The following is a 19326-nucleotide window of genomic DNA, read 5'->3' on the forward strand; positions in this document are numbered from 1 at the left end:
TTTAAAATAGTGTTTTTAACGTACCAAAACAGCAACTGGGTAAGAATATGAAAACTGGCAATTGAAGGGAGTTGACATATGTGTTTTAACAAAAAACCAAAATTAACCAAAAAATACACAAGATTGCTTTTTAAAGTTTGGATTTATACAAAAAACACAAGAAAAAATAGCTTATGTAAAAATGTTAGCTGTTTTTTACCAGAGATAAGGCATCTGCCTCCCCCTCCCCCTCCCCTTTCTTCTTTTCTAATGTTTTTTAAAATCTAAACCGAGGACGAACAAATTTTTAAAAAATGCCACCGCCACAGAGCTCAGGCCATGGGTGTAAGAAAGCTCTCTTGAGTTTTAGAGGGAAAGTTGATAACACTTTTAGTGAAACAGTTTTGTAGGCAGCCATTCTGTGTTAGTTGTTCTGCTTTAGCACGGGCAAGATTTTGTCATTCGAAACACTTTCACACTTTATGAGGTATTATCTCCCCCATCCTATGGCCTATCAGAAATATTAACAAAAACAAACGTAAAGATACTTTTTAGCAGTGCCTGCAAAGCAACAGTTACAATTTTGTTTATCATTATCTTCTCTAAGGCCCTAGAGAATATTTTTTTTTATAAAACACATTTTTGCAAGCTGTAATCTTAGATGCTGTACAGAATTAAATAATATGAACAGGTAGATGAGAAATCTGAGACATTGTTGAAATCACAGGTGTCATGATTAAGTCCTAATGCAGAGGGCCTGGGGGGGTGGGGGAATAAAAAGATACAGCCGAAGCGGAAATGGTATGATTTAAGAGGGGTTCTGGGGCTGCTTTGCAATGGTCCAGATTCCCCAACAGCCTATATCCCTCATACACAAGCGCCAGGGTTGGGTGCGGTAGGGTGGGGTGGGTGAGTCTTTATGAGCGGCCTGCTCCTCTACTACTTCTTGTTGTTGACAAACTGTAACCTAACTATATGTATACTATGGAGGCAACCCACTTTCCTTTGGACAAACCCCACACCTCTTGAACGCCATAAAAACAAGCTTCCCACTATTATTTTCAACTGACATTTTATTTAAAACATGCCTTTTTATTTTGCTTTACAACATGTGTTTTGTTCCCAAAACATGCTCAACTTTTAGTGTTTTTTCTTAGCAAGATTTTGTAATTTGCTGAAGGAGGAAGAGGCTCAACATTTAGCATTAAACAGTTATCTGTCAGTTTGATCATTTAATCAAAAATGCTATTTGGATCCTCGGCCTCTGTCACTTTGTCCACCAATTTTGCCCCTAGAGCTAAATGTTCCTGGGTTAAACACAGGCACTGCAGCACGTATCCCAACAGGATAATTTTATTTAACACACGCTCCATATACAAACTACCCGCTAATTTCTTTAATTTTACAGTTCACATCATCTAAAGACCAGTACCTGCAGTCATGATGCCTCTGACCGGGGGCATCTGTGGTGCACCCAGGGCAATCCTCATTTTGTTTCTCTCTCAGGCAGTGCTTGATGATTCCGTGCACAGCTGCTCGCACAGTTGCATACATCACCGCTTTATGGTTATGAACTCACACAGGTTTAATACCAAATTTCTCCCTCAATTTTAGATAGTATAGGCCTATAGAATAAGCATCCCCCTCTGTTTCAGCATTCTGTTGAGCATCTGGTTTTGGGTATGGGCAAAACCAGATAGGGCCCAATCCGCTTGTCCCTTCGGAGCTGTCGGTGTCCAGAACCTCCAAGTCCTCTGAAGAACCATTGCTCAGCTGCTGAAAAATGTACAGTAAGAAATACGTATAAGGCATCTTTGTACTTTTTCATAACATGATTTTAAACCTTTTACACTGTGTGTCAAGCGACTCCTTCCGCATGCAGCTTTTAAAAACAACAATAAATGCAATCTCTGTGCAGGCTTGATCCAAAAGGCTCTAGCCAACCGAGCACTGGTGACCGGGTCCCTGCCAAACCAATCCTTGAACGTTCTTGCATACAATGTATCAGGGCCTCATCTCCGTACAGCCCTTTGTTTGAATTGTTTGGGTTCTCCTGCCCAGGGTCCGGAGTCTCAAACAAATCTTGGCCCAGCGGTCTGGCCTCATGTTTCGCCACCACATTGTTCTTGAGGGTACAGCCATCATTAGCGCTCCCTGTTTCCCCACTCCCATGACCCGTCTCAAACACTGTTTGCCAAAACAGTATGTTTGTTTCTTCAGGTCTCATAGCGGCACCCATATAACACCTCTTCATGAAAGGCTTGACGGCCAATGTTGGCCAGGGCCTTCTAGGTTCAGCCATCTTTAATCATCAGACCCATTTAACTAGAAGCTCCTCCTTACTTTAGCCAGGCCGTATGATACTCTTAACCAATAATTTAGTGCTGACGTTGCTCTCCCTCTCTGTAGACGAGCGGACTCACCCCTGCAGCGCCTCCTGCTGATGACTTCTGGATATTAGCTCTTCCAGCATCCTGGAGCGCTCTCTGCAGGCTGGTGTCCCGCCCTGGACGCTGGTGCCCTTGTATCTGGGGTGCTGCCCCCTGGCAGTAACCCCTCAGTCTTAGGGTCTCCCCTCCCTGGGGACCCCCCACCCACTACCCCCACTTCGCCTCAGTCTTGGCTACTGCCCAGTCTCCATCTAGCCCCATTCACTAGGGCAGACTGCAGTATCAGCCCTCATCGCAGGCAAAGGGGTTTGGACCTGCTGCCTCTGCCTACCCGTGGGCTGCCCCCTGCAACCCTACACCTACTAGGCCTTGCCAGGCCTGCAGCCTGGGGCTTTCCTAGGCCAGAGCTCCCAGCTCCTCTGGCCCTTCCCCAGCCCTGCTCCCAATCTAGGTGTCTGGTAAAGCTCCCTGCAGCCAGGCCCTGGGTTCAGAGAGAGACTGTCTGCTTGAGCTCCTGGCTCAAGCCTGTATAGGACCAGCTGGGCCCTGACTGGGGCATGGCTGCAGCAGAGCCGGCTTCCTCCCAATCAGCCAAGGCGTTTTGCCCTTCCACAGCCCTCCTCCAGGGCTGTTTTAAACCCCTCAGGGCAAGAGCGGGTAATCACCCCGCTACACTCCTCAAGAGCCTTTCCGGAGATGCCCCATCCATTCCTGCTGCCGGTCAGACACACGGACCTCCACCGGGGTTTTGGGGATTTTCAGATGTCCTGGGGCATTTGGGATTATCTGATGCCCCCAAGCTTTTGGTATTTTAGGGAGTTTTCAAGACATCTGGGCTTTTTGGATTTTGAGGCTTTTAGGAGGCTTCTGGTATTTTAGATTTTCAGAGGACTGGGGGCTTTGGGAATTTTCAGCAGCCCTGGGGCTTTTGGTATTTTTGCAGGCCCAGGAGCTTTTGGAATTTTGGGGATTTTCGTAGATCCTGGGGCTTTGGGGATTTTCAGAGGTCCTGGGTTTGTGGGCTTTTTGAACGCTCCATGGCTTTTGGAATTTTCTGAGGCCTCAAGACTTTGTGGGGATATTTTTTATATTTGGAGGCCCCAGTACTTTTGTGATTTTTGGAGTTCCCATGGGTTTCAGGATTTTTGAAGGCTTTGGGGCTTTTCAGAGGCTTTTTTTGGGGGGGGGGTGTGATTTTCAAAGGCCCCATTTCTTTGGAATTTTCAAAGACTGTGGCTTTGGGGATTTTTCTGAGGCCTTGGAGTTTGGAGGATTTTTGGAGGCACTGAGGCTCTTGCAATTTTTGATTAAAATCTAAGAGAATATTTTGTCTGAAAACTTGGTAAAGCAGTTTTTTTGGACTGAAAATCCATTTTTTTTAGTAATTGTAGAAAATTGTTAAGGGAAGCCAAGGAACACCAAGAGAAATCCATGGCCAGCAGAATTAAGGCCAATAAAAAGGAGCTTTAAAATATATCAGGAACAAAAAGAATCCTGAATGGTATGTTTTGCATTCTCTACCATACCACACCTCTGTCTTTCCCTCACCTTCAGTCTGTTTACGGGAGCTGTTACATGGAGGAGAAATTGCCTCTCCCCGGAAGAAGAAACAAAGAACAATTTTTTAACAGGATAGTCTGAATTATCTCCTGTGAAGAGAGGAGAAGGGTCTGAGTGGTTGATCCCACAGCCTGTTCTAAAGAATTGCAGTGCCCACGAAACAGAAAGCTTTGTAAGGTGTTATTGGTATGGTTATACTTTTGTTATGAGTTATAATAAATGTTGCTGCAATTCAAAATGGAGTCTAAGAATTCAAGATGGTGCATATGGTAGGAAAGGATTAAACTCCATCTTGGTATCCTTTCTTCATGGCATTTTCCTGCCAAAACTCTGTTTCCTGAGAGAACCTGAGGGACTGAGAGCTGGCTGGAACCGGTTGGGGGCAGTGTCTGCCAGAGCATGCCTCAGGAATTCGCACCACAGAGAGCATATAAGGAACTGTCAGTGGTGACACTGGTGCTGTCCACCATCAAGGCAGCCACGTCCAGTTTCTTTGCACAGGCATCGGATCAAGACTTTGGTCACTAACACCTTCCAAGGACTTTGATACTTACCTGATATCTGATTCCTGTATTCCACCAAAGGATCCAGTGAAGACTTTGCCATCAGCTTAGATCTGTTGATCTCCTGCTTCGGCCGTAGAGAACCAGATACTCCGATGTTCCAGAGATTCTGAGAGGGTCCATCAGTTACTGGTGACCTCCATCTGCAGTGAAAGAGAGACAGTAATTGTTTTTCAGGTACAATAGTTTAACCAAGGGATGGTTTAAGGGTCTGGGCTTTATGCCCCTTGCTGGAATCTATTCTTGGGTATTTTAGTGATCCCTTTAGTGGATCTTCTCCCAGTTGTAACTATCCCTTAATAAATCTTCTTTCTGTTTAAGGTTATATTCTCTCTATCCTTTATTTCAATGCGACATGGGTGGGAGGCACACAGATTTCTAACTCTCCCAGTTGATAGATGCTGGTAGGAGTTGAACCTGTTATTTATATGTCACTTCCTTATTATTCTATAACAGAGATTTTGGGGTAACATTTAGTGGCGACTGCAGCAGGACCTCTCAGAGATTTAGCTCTCTGATTGGAGTCCTTAGGTTGAATAGATTATGGCTTATGGTCTATAGACTCAGGGAGGGAAGGGTCTGGAACAGTGTCAGTGAGGGCGTCGGCCAGTTGGTCAGACGGGTTCCCCAGGTCACTGCCTGTTCAGACATAGATTGTCTCCCCGTTTGGTTATAGTTTATGTAGAGTGAGCTAGAGGCCCAGAGGCCGAGGTTCACTGTAGTGTAGGATTCTGCTTATGCCAGTAGCATGGGGAGCGGATCCCTGCAGCAAGGCAGACTGTCAAGTTCTGGGTTAAGTGGACCTGGCCAGTCACTTAATCTAAGGCAGAGGTGGAGGATAAGGCCCTAACTGTCCATCTCTAGGACAATTGTCCATGGTCGTGACCAAGCACTGCTGGATTCTGAAAGGAGGCAGCTGTGGGTTCTCATGAGTTACTGACCATAGGTGACTAGCCACCACAAGTTTAGGTCGGTGGGCTATTCGGCTTTGACATAACTGCTGTCTGTTTTATCCGTGGTAAGCAAGTGAAGTATGGAGAAGGTCTTCAGCCTAGAAGGATGGTCCCGGCAGTCTAATAAAAATAGTTTAGAGTATGCAGTGTCTGTTTTTGGGAAATCTCAAAACCCATGGAAGAAAGGGGCTTTCTAGGGAGATGAAGCACTACAAAAATTACAAATATTGTGGGGATGGTATTTAGCAAGCAAGCCAGTTCCCAAGAAAAAATTACAGAAGCGAGCATTGATTTATGGACTCGCCACGGTGTGTAGGGACCTGTGTGGTAGGGTGAGTCACCTTAAAGCCCTAGCCAACCAGGCAAAAGATTAGGAGAAAACAAATGGGTTGGAATTGGAGAAGGCAGTGGCACAACATCAGATGGATACTGCCCAACTGACACAACAAACTAGGCAAATCATGCAGCTAGAAGAACAGCTGCAGGAGGCCAATTCATGCAGGGCAGGGGTTGAAAGGGAAAATCAAATCCTGTCCACAAAATTAGAAGAGGCCCTAGCTACTATCAGGCAGCTCCTGAGGGAGGCCAAGTAGGCTCAAGGGTCAGAAGTAACAAATCATTCAGCCTGCTTGAACAAGATTCAGAAGCTGCAGCAGCAGCTAAAGATCTCTAGGGGTATGATTAGCACGGTGAAAACCAACCCGCTAGCTGAGTTCACTTCTGGGGAAGATTCAGACGTAGAATCTGAGGAACATAGGGATGATCCACCATGTTGTTCTACAGCAGAAAAAGTTATTCCATCAGCACCATTGAATTTAGATGAAGGCCCAAGGGTGACAGGACAAAGTAATCCACCGATTGCCCCGATCACTACTATAGTTACGCAATATGGGGCTCAGGGGCCCACCGAGACGCTCTATGAAACAAAGGTGTTATTGGCAGAACAAGCAAAAGCTTTTGGAAAACAGCTGGGCCAGCTTGATAGGAACAATGCTTTGAATTGGCTAGCGTGCTTAAGCTGCTTCCCTAACCTTAGCAAGGAAGATTCCCTTATGATAGTCAGGGAATGTCTGAGTGTAGAGGATTTCAATGCCTTACCAGATGGATTGCCTATGGGACATGTCACTGCAATTGTAGATATATATATGGGTGTCTATAAAATGTTTTTTCCATATAATCTTATTGGGAAAGTGTATTCAGAAAAACGGGAAGCCACAGAGTGTACAGAGACCTATATAGCAAGAAAAAGGTTGTTGTATTGGTTAACTGGTATGGCACCAATAGACTAGAATGGTAATGTGCAATATAATGTGCCAGCATTTTGTGAATTGGTAATACAAGGGCTTAAGCAAAGATTTCATGCTGCGGGACACCCCCAAGCATCTGGTCAAGTTGAAAGAAGCAACCACAAATTAAAGAATGCTCTCAGGAAGGTGGTAGAAACCTCAGGAAAAAATTGGGACGTCAAGCTGCCTTTAATTCTTATGGCAATTCATTCGACCTGCAGTATGACCAGGTTTTCTCCTCATGAAGCCCTTACTGGATGAATGATGAGAACTCCAGAATACCGGTGGTTAGAAGGAGGGATGCCTCCAGATAACTATGCGCCACAGGTCAGATTGGACTGCTACATCAAAGAACCACTGAACACCATCAGCTTGGTGCAGAAGCAGGTTGCTGTCAATATAAAGGGTGTTACCAAGAAAATGGACCGATGTTTGAAGAACAATTTATCTTTTGTGGAATGGGATAAAGGGGATAAAGTCCTCTTCCAATATTTTTCAGAGAAACACCATCCACTGTCCCCTAGATGGGCAGGTCCGGCTGTCATACTGGTAAAGGCTAGTCCCACTGTGTACTTATTAGAAATTTCCACAGGGAAAAAGAGGGTTCCTAAATGGTTTCATTCTTCGCAATTAAAGTCATGGAAAGGGAGCAAGAAAATTGCAGTAAAAAACAATCAAAAGATGATGCTAAGCCACCATAAGGCTGTAATTGTGTCTCTTTCTCTGTTGTCTATAAGGAAGAAAAACATGAAGACCCCTTTTTTGGTGATAATTTTATACATAGGTTTATTGAATACCAATAGGGTATCTTCTATGTTCTTCTTCGAGTGCTTGCTCATATCGATTCCAATTAGTTGTGTGCGCTCTGTGTGCATGATCGTCGGAGAATTTTTACCCTAGCAACACCCGGTGGGTCGGCTGTGGAGCCCCCTGGAGTGGCGCCTTCATGGCGCTAGATATATACCCCAACTCCTCAGTTCCTTCTTACCACCCATGACGGTCATTGGAACTGTGGAGCGCGGCATAGCTGTCCTCCACTCTTCCTACCTTTTTCTTCACGGTTTAGATATTGTTGTAGTTATATAGTTATAGATTTAGTGTAGTACAGTAGTTGATAGTTATAGATTTAGTTTTATAAGTAAAGATAGCAGGCTGGAAGGGGTCTCTCCCCGCTCTTTCTCCCGGCGTGCCGCCCAGGCTCATGCCCAAGGCTCCGGGTTTTAAGCCATGCTCAGCCTGTTCGAAGCCTATGCCAACCGGAGATCCCCATGACTCTTGTTTAAAGTACCTCGGGGAGTCTCACCAGACCAAAAAGTGCAAGATCTGTAAGGCTTTCAGGCCTTGAACCAAAAAGGAGCGGGACTTTAGACTCAAACAGCTCCTTATGGAGGCGGCCCTCAGCTCGGACCCTCCTTCGGTACGCCAAGTTCCAGCACCGAGTGCCTCGGTGCGCAGTGCTCCGGCGGCAACTTCCAGTACTGCACCGCGAGGAGACGCGGATAGAGTCCCACGGCACTGGCCTTCGCTGGCACTGCGTCCACCGCAAGCACCTCGGCGCCAGTCCCTGTCCCCAGGTCAGAAGAGACCTCGCAAACCGAAGGGGGCTGCCTCCCAACAACAGGCACTGGTACCCCCCTTACCAACCTCGGATTCGTGTCCGGGACCGGAGCGACCAAGGATACAGGTGCCGATATCGGCACCATTGACTCCAGCACTGGCAGAAGGGCCGTTGAGTCCGGCGCAGACTGGCTCCCCAACCCGCACCGTGGTTGAGCCCTGTCCTCCATCGATGCTGGAGATGTTTGCGACGGCGAGGGACCTCATTGCCCTTACAGAACTGGCGCCAACTCAGGCCACGGTAACGCATCTCACCCGTGCGGTGCAGTCTAAGGGCAAGCCAGCCCTATTACGTCCACCATCTCCGAGTGTGGACTCTCGGCACCACTCCTGATCTAGGAGTAGGTCCCAGTGCCGCTCGCAGTCCCGGCACCGTTCTCTATCATGGCACCAGTTGTACTCGCAGCCCAGATCTTCCTCCCAGTACCGTTCCGCCTCGTGGCACCGCCCCGGATCTTGGTACCGTTCGGACTCCCGACGCCGCTCCCGGCACCGGTCAGAGCGCCGATCCTGCTCGAGGAGCCGCTCCCGCAGATGGTCTTCATCGCAATCCAGGTCTGGATCTCAGTACCGGCCTGACCATCGGCATTATTCTCGATCCCGGTACCGCTCCCCGGCACCACACAGAGACTGCTCTCCTGTGGGCCAGCACCGCTCGGCACCGTTCCCAGTGGAGTCAATGCAGGCACGCTCCACACCACCCTGGCCCTCACGATCTGCCTCACACTCTTCCCAGTCGGACGGTGCCTCCCGCTCAGCTTAACCCGCACCGTGCCAAGCAGCGGACAACCTGGGTCACTGGGAGGATGAGGCCAAAGACTCTAGCCAGGAGCCTGCGCAGTGGTTTTTCTGGACCCCGTGGGCGTACCACCAAGCCCAAGGGGTTCCACCTGTGGCCTCCTGCTCAGCCCATTCAGAGCCCTGAGTACTGGAGGCCACCATCAGTCATCCCCCCCGGGGGGTATGAAGGTGTCTGCGCCCACTCCTACGCAGGCCCCGGACCCCGGTCCAATTGATCCTGAACATCAGGACCCCTCGCAATTGGACCCACCACAGGATCCATGAGCCCCTGTAGTATCTTTCTCATCTTCTCCAGATGAGGCGGTGGTGGGGACAACGACCTCGGGTCCCCCCCCCCGATAGACCTACGTGCTCATCAAGACCTTTTACTTAGGGTGGCACGTAACATGGACTTCCAAGCAGAGGAGATAGTGGAGTTGGAGGACCCGGTGGTGAGCATCCTTTCAGCTGACGCCCCATCCTGGGTAGCTTTGCCCATCATCCACACCATTCAGGCTAACGCCAAGACAATATGGCAGACCCCTGCCTCTATCCCACCTACTGCCAGGGGGGTGGAGAGGAAATACTTTGTTCCCTCTAAGGAGTATGAATACCTGTATACTCACCCTCAGCCGTGTTCACTGGTGGTGTCCTCAGTGAATGCAAGAGAACAGCATGGTCAACAGGCTGCAGCGCCCAAATCTAAAGACGCCATTCATTTCATTTGTTTGGACGCAAGATTTACTCAGCGGGTGGCCTACAACTCAGAGCTGCAAACCAACAGGCGCTCTTGAACCACTATGATTATAACTTGTGGAACTCCATGGGTAAATTTAAGGAGTTGATTCCCCGAGAGTCCAGGGATGAGTTTGGGGCTTTAGTGGAAGAGGGCAAAAAGGTGGCTAGGACCTCCTTACAGGCCTCTCTTGATGTAGCGGACTCTGCTGCTAGGACCCTGGCGTCGGGCATAGCTATCAACGCATCTTCTGGCTTCAGGTGTCTGGCTTACCGCCAGAACTGCAACAGACCTTGCAGGATCTACCATTTGATGGGCAGGGCCTGTTCTCAGACAAAACGGACTCTTGGTTACAGAGCCTAAAAAACTCCAGAACCATCATACGCTCCCTGGGGATGCATGTCCCAGGTACCCAGCGCAGGCCCTTTAGATCACAGCCTCAAAGGTTCTACCCTCCCCCTCGTCCAAGGCAAGACTTTTACAGAAGACATGGATGAGGTGGTAGAAGGAGATCCATCGGCCACCAACCCGGTCAGAACCAAGGCCCTCCTAAACCATCGTCAGGGCCCAGGAAAAATTTTTGAAGGTGCGCCCGAAGACGGCATACTAGTCACCACCCAGGATCCTTTCCCTCCATTTCGAGATCGTCTCTCCCATTTCCACCATGCGTGGTCCCTTATTACTTCAGACCGATGGGTTCTTCGCACTGTGGCCAGGGGATATTCTCTCCAATTTTCTTTCCCCCCCATCCTCCCTCCCCGTCCCTCTTCAGGGACCCCTCTCACGAGCAACTCCTTATACAGGAGGTTTTTACGCTCCTGTCCATGGGAGCGACCGAGGAGTTTCCATCGGAGCTCAGGGGCAGGGGGTTTTACTTCCGCTATTTCCTAATCCCCAAGGCAAAGGGGGGACTTCGACCCATATTAGATCTGCGTGGCCTCAACAAATTCATGGTAAAGTTGAAGTTCTGCATGGTCTCATTGGGGACCATTATCCCTTCCCTGGATCCTGGAGACTGGTACGCCGCCCTCGACATGAAGGACCCGTATTTTGACATAGCGATTTACCCTCCACACAGGTGCTTCCTTCGCTTTGTGGTAAACCACGAACATTACCAATTTGCCATCCTTCCCTTCGGGCTGTCCACGGCTCCGAGAGTGTTCACCAAATGTATGGCCGTCGTGGCAGCCTACCTTCATCGACAACGGATACAGGTGTTCCCGTATCTCAACGACTGGCTCATTCGGGACACACCAGAGAAGACGTGCAATCCCACGTCCAACTCACCCTGTGCACCTTCCGCAAGCTGGGCATCTTAGTCAACAGAGAGAAGTCAACTCTGGAACCAACCCAGAGAATAGAATTTATTGGGGCAGTCTTAGACTCCAGATGAGTCTTAGACTCTCCTGTCAAACACTCGTTTTCAGACCATCGCAAACACCATCCGCAGCCTCCAAAGCTTCCCGACTTCCACGATAAGGATGTGCCTCGGCCTCCTGGGGCACATGGCGTCATGCACTTACATAACCAGGCATGCCAGACTTCGGCTCCGCCCGCTTCAGGCCTGGGTATCACCAGTGTATCGTCCGGGTCGGGACAGCCTGGACATGGTGGTCACGGTTCCGGAATCCGTCTTGTCCTCCGTCAGCTGGTGGCTGAGCCACATGTCGGTGTGCGAAGGGGTACCATTTCACACCCCACAACCTTCATTATACCTTGTCACAGACGCATCATCTCTGGGCTGGGGCGCCCATATCGGGGAACACCAGACGCAGGGCCTTTTGACCACATGCGAACTAACTGCACATCAATGTACAAGAACTGATGGCAGTACGCTTAGCGTGTCAGGTGTTTCGCAGTCTCCTACATGGCCGTTGTGTGGCAGTCCTCACAGACAACACCACAGCCATGATCTACATCAACAAGCAAGGGGGAGCCTGATCGTCCCCCCTATGCCAAGAGGCCATTTGCCTGTGGGAGTTTTGCATAGTCCACTCGATACATCTGATGGTGTCGTTTCTCCCAGGAGTCCAGAACACGCTGGCAGACCGTCTCAGCAGGTCATTCCAAACTCACGAGTGGTCGATTCGTCCAGATATCATCCACTCCATCTTCCGGAGGTGGGGGTTTCCCCAGGTCGACCTATTCGCCTCGTGCATCAATCGGAAGTGCCAAGTGTTCTGTTCTCTCCAAGGGCGCTCTCAGGGCTCCCTGTCAGATGCCTTCCTACTGCTGTGGAAAGACCAGCTGTTCTACACCTTCCCTCCATTCCCGCTGGTGGGTCCTGCTCATGCTGCGCAGGGACAAGACACGCATGATTCTGGTCGCTCCAGCATGGCCAAGGCAGCACTGGTACACCACACTCCTGGAGTTGTCGGTAGAGCCTCTGATCACGCTCCCACTGTGGCCGGACCTGATCTCCCAGGACCACGGACGACTCAGTCACCCCGACCTGCAATCGCTCCACCTTACAGCGTGGATGCTGCATGGCTAACTCGGACAGAGTTACTCTGCTCACAATCCGTGCAGCAGGTTCTGTTAGGCAGCAGGAAACCCTCCATATGGGCCACCTACTTAGCCAAATGGAAGCGCTTCTCCTGTTGGTGCAAGCAGGCGCTGATACCACTTATACTGGACTATCTCCTATCCCTAAAGCAGCAGGGCCTGGCAATATCATCTGTCAGGGTGCACCTGGCAGCTATCTCGGCGTTCCATCCAGGAGAACATGCTTCCTTGGTCTTCTCTAACCCGATGGTTGTCAGATTCCTAAAGGGCTTAGATCGCCTATACCCACAACTACGTCAACCGGTTCCAGTGTGGGACCTTAACCTGGTCCTCTCCAGGCTCATGGGGTCCCCATTCGAGCCAATGGCTACCTGCTCACTCCTTTACCTATCTTGGAAGACAGCCTTCCTTGTAGCCATCACTTCAGCGAGGCATGTTTCTGAAATCAGAGCCCTCACGTTGGAACCTCCGTATACAGTCTTCCATAAAGACAAGGTGCAGCTTCGCCCCCATCCTACCTTTCTCCCCAAGTTGGTATCAGCTTTTCATGTGAACCAGGATATCTTCCTCCCAGTCTTCCATCCTAAGCCACATGCTACGTGGCAAGATCAATGTATGCACTCTCTGAACATGCGCAGGGCCCTCGCATTCTATATCGAGCGTACGAAGCCGTTTAGGAAAACGACTCAACTCTTCGTTGCAGTGGCTGACCGGATGAAAGGCCTACCGATCTCCTCGCAACATATCTCCTCTTGGATCATGTTCTGTATTCTTGTTTGCTACGACTTGGCCGGTGTCCCGATGCCACGCCTTACTGCCCACTCCATGAGGGCTCAAGCCTCCTCGACCACTTTCCTGGCACAGGTTCCAATCCATGAGATTGGTAGAGCGGCGGTTTGATCATCCGTTCATACCTTTGCCACTCACTATGCGTTAGTATAGCAGTCTAGAGACGATGCCCGCATTTGGCTCAGTGGTTCTGCACTCAGCGATGTCTCACTCCGACCCCACCGCTTAGGTAAGGCTTGGGAGTCACCTAATTGGAATCGATATGAGCAAGCACTTGAAGAAGAAAAAATGGTTACTCACCTTTGTAACTGTTGTTCTTCGAGATGTGTTGCTCATATCCATTCCAAACCCGCCCTCCTTCCCCACTGTCAGAGTAGCCGGCAAGAAGGAACTGAGGGTGCGCTGGGTCGGCTGGGGTATATATCCAGTGCCACGAAGGTGCCACTCCAGGGAGCTCCACAGCCAACCCACCAGGTGTTGCTAGGGTAAAAATTCTCCGACGATCATGCACGCGGTGCGTGCACACCTAATTGGAATGGATATGAGCAACACATCTCAAAGAACAACAGTTACAAAGGTGAGTGACCGTTTTTTACTGGTTAACAAAAATGAACATTGGTATTGTCTAGTGAACCATGAGTTGGCACATAAGTGGAAAGTACCTGTATTCTCAGAAGCTGTCATAAATATAGAGAGACGGGTAGTATAAAATCCCTCCTTGGCAGCTGTACTGAATCGCCTTACCTGTAAGGGGTTAAGTAGGTCAAATAAGCTAGTTGGCACCTGACCAGAAGGACCAATGAGGAAAGAAGATACTTTCAAATCTGGGGGGAGGGGAAGGTTTTGTTTGTGCTCTCTCTTTGTTGTTCCCTCTCTGGACGGAGAGAGAAGCCAAGCAGGTACAACATCATCTGAAAATATAGCTGGAATATACCATCTAAAATCACAGAAATTGTAAGTAAGGCAAGGAAATGTGTTAGGTTATCTTTTGTTTTAGCTTGTGAATTTTCCTATGCTACAGATGTCATCTTATTCCTGTTTTTGTAACTGTGAAGCTGAGCCAGAGGGGAATCCTCTGTGTTTTAAATCTTTTTATTACCCTGTAAAGTTATCCATCCTGATTTTGCAGGTGTGATTCTTTTATTTTTTTCTTTATAAGTTCTTCTTTTAAGAACCTGATTGATTTTCAGTGTCCTGAAGACAAAGGGTCTGGTCTGTGCTCACATTGCTAACCAATTGGTTGGTATATTATTCTCAAGCCTCCCCAGGAAAGGGAAGAAAGAGTTTGGGGGGATATTTTTTTTGGGGTGGGGGTAGGGATTCCAAGTGACCCTTCCCTGAAATTTCGTGTAAATCACTTGGTGGTGGCAGCAATACTGTCCAAGGACAAGGAAAGGAATTTGTGCCTTGGGGAAGTTTTTAACCTAAGCTGGTAGAATACAAGCTTAGGGAGTCTTTCATGCTGGTCCCCACATCTGTACCCCAGAGTTCAGTGTGTATGTGTGTGTGGGAACCCTGACAGAAGCTGATCCTGATTTTAATGAGCATGAGACTGAGGAGCTAGAGAACAATGTGGAAAAAGACAGGAAGCCAGAAAAAGGAATAATAACCCCACCAATACCCAGCCTACAAGCCCGACAAAACAATGGTATTCTGATGAAGAAATAGGAGTAAAGAAGTTTCAAATGCCTGATGTGCAGACTACCATAACCAAACAAGTTCCTCCCAAATGGATAAAAGTAAGAGGCCTTGGAGACCAGGTTCATTTGGAGTAGGAAGAGGACGTTTCAGTCGAAAAGAACAGGAAGATGATAGTATTGTTCCATCTAAATTACCACTAGAGCCCGATTATTGGGTCACGAGGATGTATTGTCAGGTCTAGTGAATGTTTATGCATATACTTTGGGTGGATATAGTTATCTATCCTTTGAGGAAATTGAAGGAAATAAGTCTATCATAGCTTTCACTATCCATGATGCCCAGAGGAAGCACGACCCTATTATCAGTCCTCAGATGCAGATAAGATTTATTAAGGTCATGGGGCAATGTAAGTGGATGCTGGACGATCAAAGTTTTAAGGGTTGTTCCAGCAGTATACAATATTGGGATGGTTAAAAATGTATTTATGCCATGGTTAAATATAATAACAGCGTGGCTCCAGGTCCATTTAATGTATCCATCATAATGGGTATTACCCCCACTAATGTATCTTCAATAAATGTAAAGGTCCTTCTCCTTAGTCGTCAAATGTACCATATTGAATTAAAATGTCAGAAACGTATTGCTCATTGTAATAAGGCACCCGAGGAGGTTGTAAAATCAAAATTTTGTTAAATGGAGGAACACCCCAAAAGTTTTGTTTGGTTAAAACTGAATGTTTCTGTAAGTGATACTGGGAATTAAAAGGATTAAAAAGGACATTTAGGGTTTTTGTCGCCCCTGTGCCATACATTAGTTTCGTGGGACCACTCATAGTAAAAAGGGATGTATCTTGCAGTTTAATGATAAACCCTCACTTTGTATTAAAAAAACTGGTTTTAAAGGTTCAAGTTTCTGTAATCCCTATGCATAAAGAATGTGCCCAATATGTAACACCTTTGTTAATGGGATGGATGGTGTGGGTACAAGGTAATGTCTTGCAACAACCCCCCACTTTCCCTCCCCCCCGAGTTAAGAGAGATCTAGATGCTAAGATCTTAGGAGGGGTGGGAACTGGACTAGGAGTGCAGAATACCGTAGATCAGCAGTTCCTGGCGTCACGCATAGGTGAAGTGGGACACAACATCTCCTCACAAGCCAACCCCCTCTCGGCAGCGTTGAATGACTTGGGTGAATTAGGTTTTAATATTGCTAACACGTTACCAACATGGTTAGAAGTGCAAGACCAGATTATAGGAGCACTAGAGATACCGCAGTCTAATCTAACAGAAGCACAAGCGCAACAGTTGCTTCTTAATATTGCAAAGGCTATACTCAGGGATGGTTATAATGGTATAATGCCGCAGGAAATTAAACACATTATCTGGTCTAATGCCACCAAATTCTAAAAGGAAAAGCAGCAATGGTGGAAAATGGTGAATTTCACCTATGACCAGGGTAATGAGACTATCGTAGCATACATACTTACTTTAAGGGATGCCATCAGGGCTGTCCTTACCCATACGCAAAGTACGCAGATCGTAGGGCACCAGGAAATTTGGGGCACCAAATTTCCTGGTGCCTTACGCAGCTGTGTGCTGCTCCAGCACCTGCTCCACCTCTTCCCCATGGCCCCCACCCCTGCTCTGCCTCCGCCCCGCCTCTTCCTGCCCCTGCTCTGTCCCAGCCCCGCCCCCACTCCACTCCTTCCCCTGAGGACTGCAGCAGGGGTTGGGCCTGCCCTTCACTCACCGGGCGGCAGGAAGTGGAGCGACCTGACCCCAGCCTGCTCCACGCTGCCAGCTCCCAGCCGCATCGCTGGCTCGTGCTGGGGGGCGGTTCCCCCTGCCCCCCAAGACCCCAGGCTGGGAGCCACGGGAGCAGAGCGGAGCAGGCTGGGGTTGGGTCACTCCACTTCCCGCTGCCCCGTGAGTTTGGAGTCGGGCCCTCCCTGCAATCACCAGGCAGCAGGAAGTGGAGCAACCTGGCCCCAACCTGCTCTGCTTCGCTGGCTCGTGCTGAGGGGCGGTTTTCTGCCCCCCAAGCCTGGTCCTGCCCCCCTGCGGAGGCCTGGGGCCAGCCCCCCCACCCACGGAGGCCTGGGGTCACCCCTCCCCCCCATGGGGGGGGGCTGTGTAGGGCACTAAAATAGCTAGGGACAGCCCTGGATGCCATAGAGGAAAGGATTCACTACCTGATTCCTTTGGGAATGTTTGTAAACAATTCCCTAATGATGCCTATGGAAAATACCAAATGGGTGCATGTAAGAGGAGAGCAATATTCTTTAAATTTACAAGCCTGTGTGAAGCAAGACAAATTGGGTTTTACCTGTACCACTGGAGTATGGTAATTCATATATGTTTAAATTCCCATGAAGGAAAATGTAATTACCAGCTTCACCATACTATGTATTTTCAAAATGCGGCTACAGTGGTTATTGATAGTCACTGTCTGTGTGTAAGAACTTTGTGTAAAAATTTGTTAATCAATGATTTTTAGCACACTGAACACGATGCAGGAGATAATATATGTTTGTGTGCAGTCGTTTCTCTGATGGGCTGTGATATAAATATTACCCTGTCAGACGTAGAGGTGCAGAATATAATAGCATCTTACGCTATCTATGACCATCTTCCACCTACTCATATAGGAGCAGACCTCCAAGCATTAAAGCGTCTAATGCACCATAAGGATATGGTTTATCACCAAATGCAGCTCAAGAAACTCACATCTTACTCACTGTACATCATTCTGTGGGGCAAATCAAAAAGGTATTGAAAAGAATTGGTGCTGAAACCAAATTGTCTTATTGGTGGGAAGATCTTTTTAAAGCTAGATTGGGTGAATACAGGAAGGCTTGGGAAATCATGCTCCATCCAATTGTAGTAATACTGCTCATACAGCTGGTTATGATTGTATATCTAATAATTATATCTGTGTATGTGTGTAAAAAGAAATCTAAAGATTCTACAGCAATGCCTTTTGTAATGTGTCCACATGCATAACCACATTATGGGGTCGACGGTCAATGGTCTTGATGTAACAATAATGTCAGATGTTTATTAAAGGTGGTCACATCTGTCAAGGAGGGGATATGTAAGGCGTTATTGGTGTATGGTTATACTTTTCTTATGTGTTATAATAAATGTTGCTGCAATTCAAAATGGAGTCTAAGAATTCAAGACGGTGCATGTGGTAGGAAAGGATTGAACTACATCTTGGTATCCTTTCTTCATTGGCATTTTCCTGCCAAAAACTCTGTTTCCCACCAGGACTTGAGGGACTGAGAACTGGCTGGAACCGGTTGGGGGCAGTGTCTGCCAGAGCGTGCCTCAGGAATTCGCACCACAGAGAGCATATATGGAAGTGGTGCTGGTGCTGTCCATCGAGGCAGCTACGTCCGTTTCTTTGCACGACGTCGGATCAAGACTTCGGTCATTAACACCTGTCAAGTACTTTGATACTTACCTGATATCTGATTCCTGTATTCCACCAAAGGATCCAGTGAAGACTTTGCCGTCAGCTCAGATCTGTTGATCTCCTGCTTCGGCCGTAGAGAACCAGATCCTCCAATGTTCCAGAGATCCATCAGTTGCCCGTGAAGCTATGCAGTGAAAGAGAGACAGTAATTGTTTTTCTGGCACTTAGTAGTTTAACCAAGGGACAGTTTAAGGGTCTGGGCTTTATGCCCCTTGCTGGAATCTATTCTTGGGTATTGTAGTGATCCTGTTAGGGATTTTCCCCCAGTTGTAACTATCCCTTAATAAATCTTCTTTCTGTTTAAGGTTATATTCTCTCTATCCTTTATTTTAATGCAACACGGGTGGGAGGCACACAGATTTCTAACTCTCCCAGTTGATAGATGCTCATAGGAGTTAACCGTGTTATTTATATGTCACCTCCTTATTATTCTAACACAGAGATTTTGGGGTAACAGCTTGCAGGTTAGGATGGACTTTCTCCTGCTGACTCACTGAAGTAAATGACTGGCTCAAAACAGTTTGTCTGGACATGCAGAAAGCAGAAGGGTTTGATATCTTTCCCCTAATCTTTTTCTGGAGGGTGCCTGTATAGAAAGGTTTCCTTCTGTGAGTCTGAATAAAACATTCCCTCAGTTCCCGAATCATAGAATACCAGGGTTGGAAGGGACCTCAGGTCATCTAGTCCAAACCCCTGCTCAAAGCAGACCAATCCCCAACTAAATCATCCCAGCCAGGGCTTTGTCAAGCCTGACCTTAAAAACCTCTAAGGAAGGAGATTCCACCACCTCCCTAGGTAAATGGAGATGCTGTCTTTCATTTCTCCTATGCTGTCTTTTGGAAAGAAATCTTCCATTTTTGGTGGGATTCTCCCACCAGACAACAATGCTTTTGTCAAATGAGCCCCGGACCTGCTGTGTGTCTGCACCATCTCTGCGGCTTTGAATTTAGGGAAGAAAATCCTCCCTCCTTCCCGAGGGCTCACTGCTCTCAGAGGTGTGGAACAGGAGTGGGCCTTGTCCCTGCTTGTCAGCGTGGATTCGGAGCAGGC

The 19326-nt window shown here is 48.0% G+C and overlaps 1 long non-coding RNA gene across 1 annotated transcript; it reads right to left on the reverse strand.

Annotated features, from left to right (window-relative positions):
- Window positions 1–1051: 1051 nt before the first annotated feature.
- Window positions 1052–19279, reverse strand: LOC117868538. Its single transcript, XR_004643659.1, has 4 exons — window positions 19187–19279; window positions 18265–18400; window positions 4484–4635; window positions 1052–1755 (listed from the first exon to the last, which is right to left on the reverse strand). It is a non-coding gene; the product is annotated as an uncharacterized LOC117868538 (long non-coding RNA).
- Between the last annotated feature and the right edge of the window lie 47 nt (window positions 19280–19326).

The sequence above is a fragment of the Trachemys scripta genome, chromosome 21 (assembly GCF_013100865.1).
Source record: "Trachemys scripta elegans isolate TJP31775 chromosome 21, CAS_Tse_1.0, whole genome shotgun sequence".
Classification (NCBI taxonomy): domain Eukaryota; kingdom Metazoa; phylum Chordata; order Testudines; family Emydidae; genus Trachemys; species Trachemys scripta.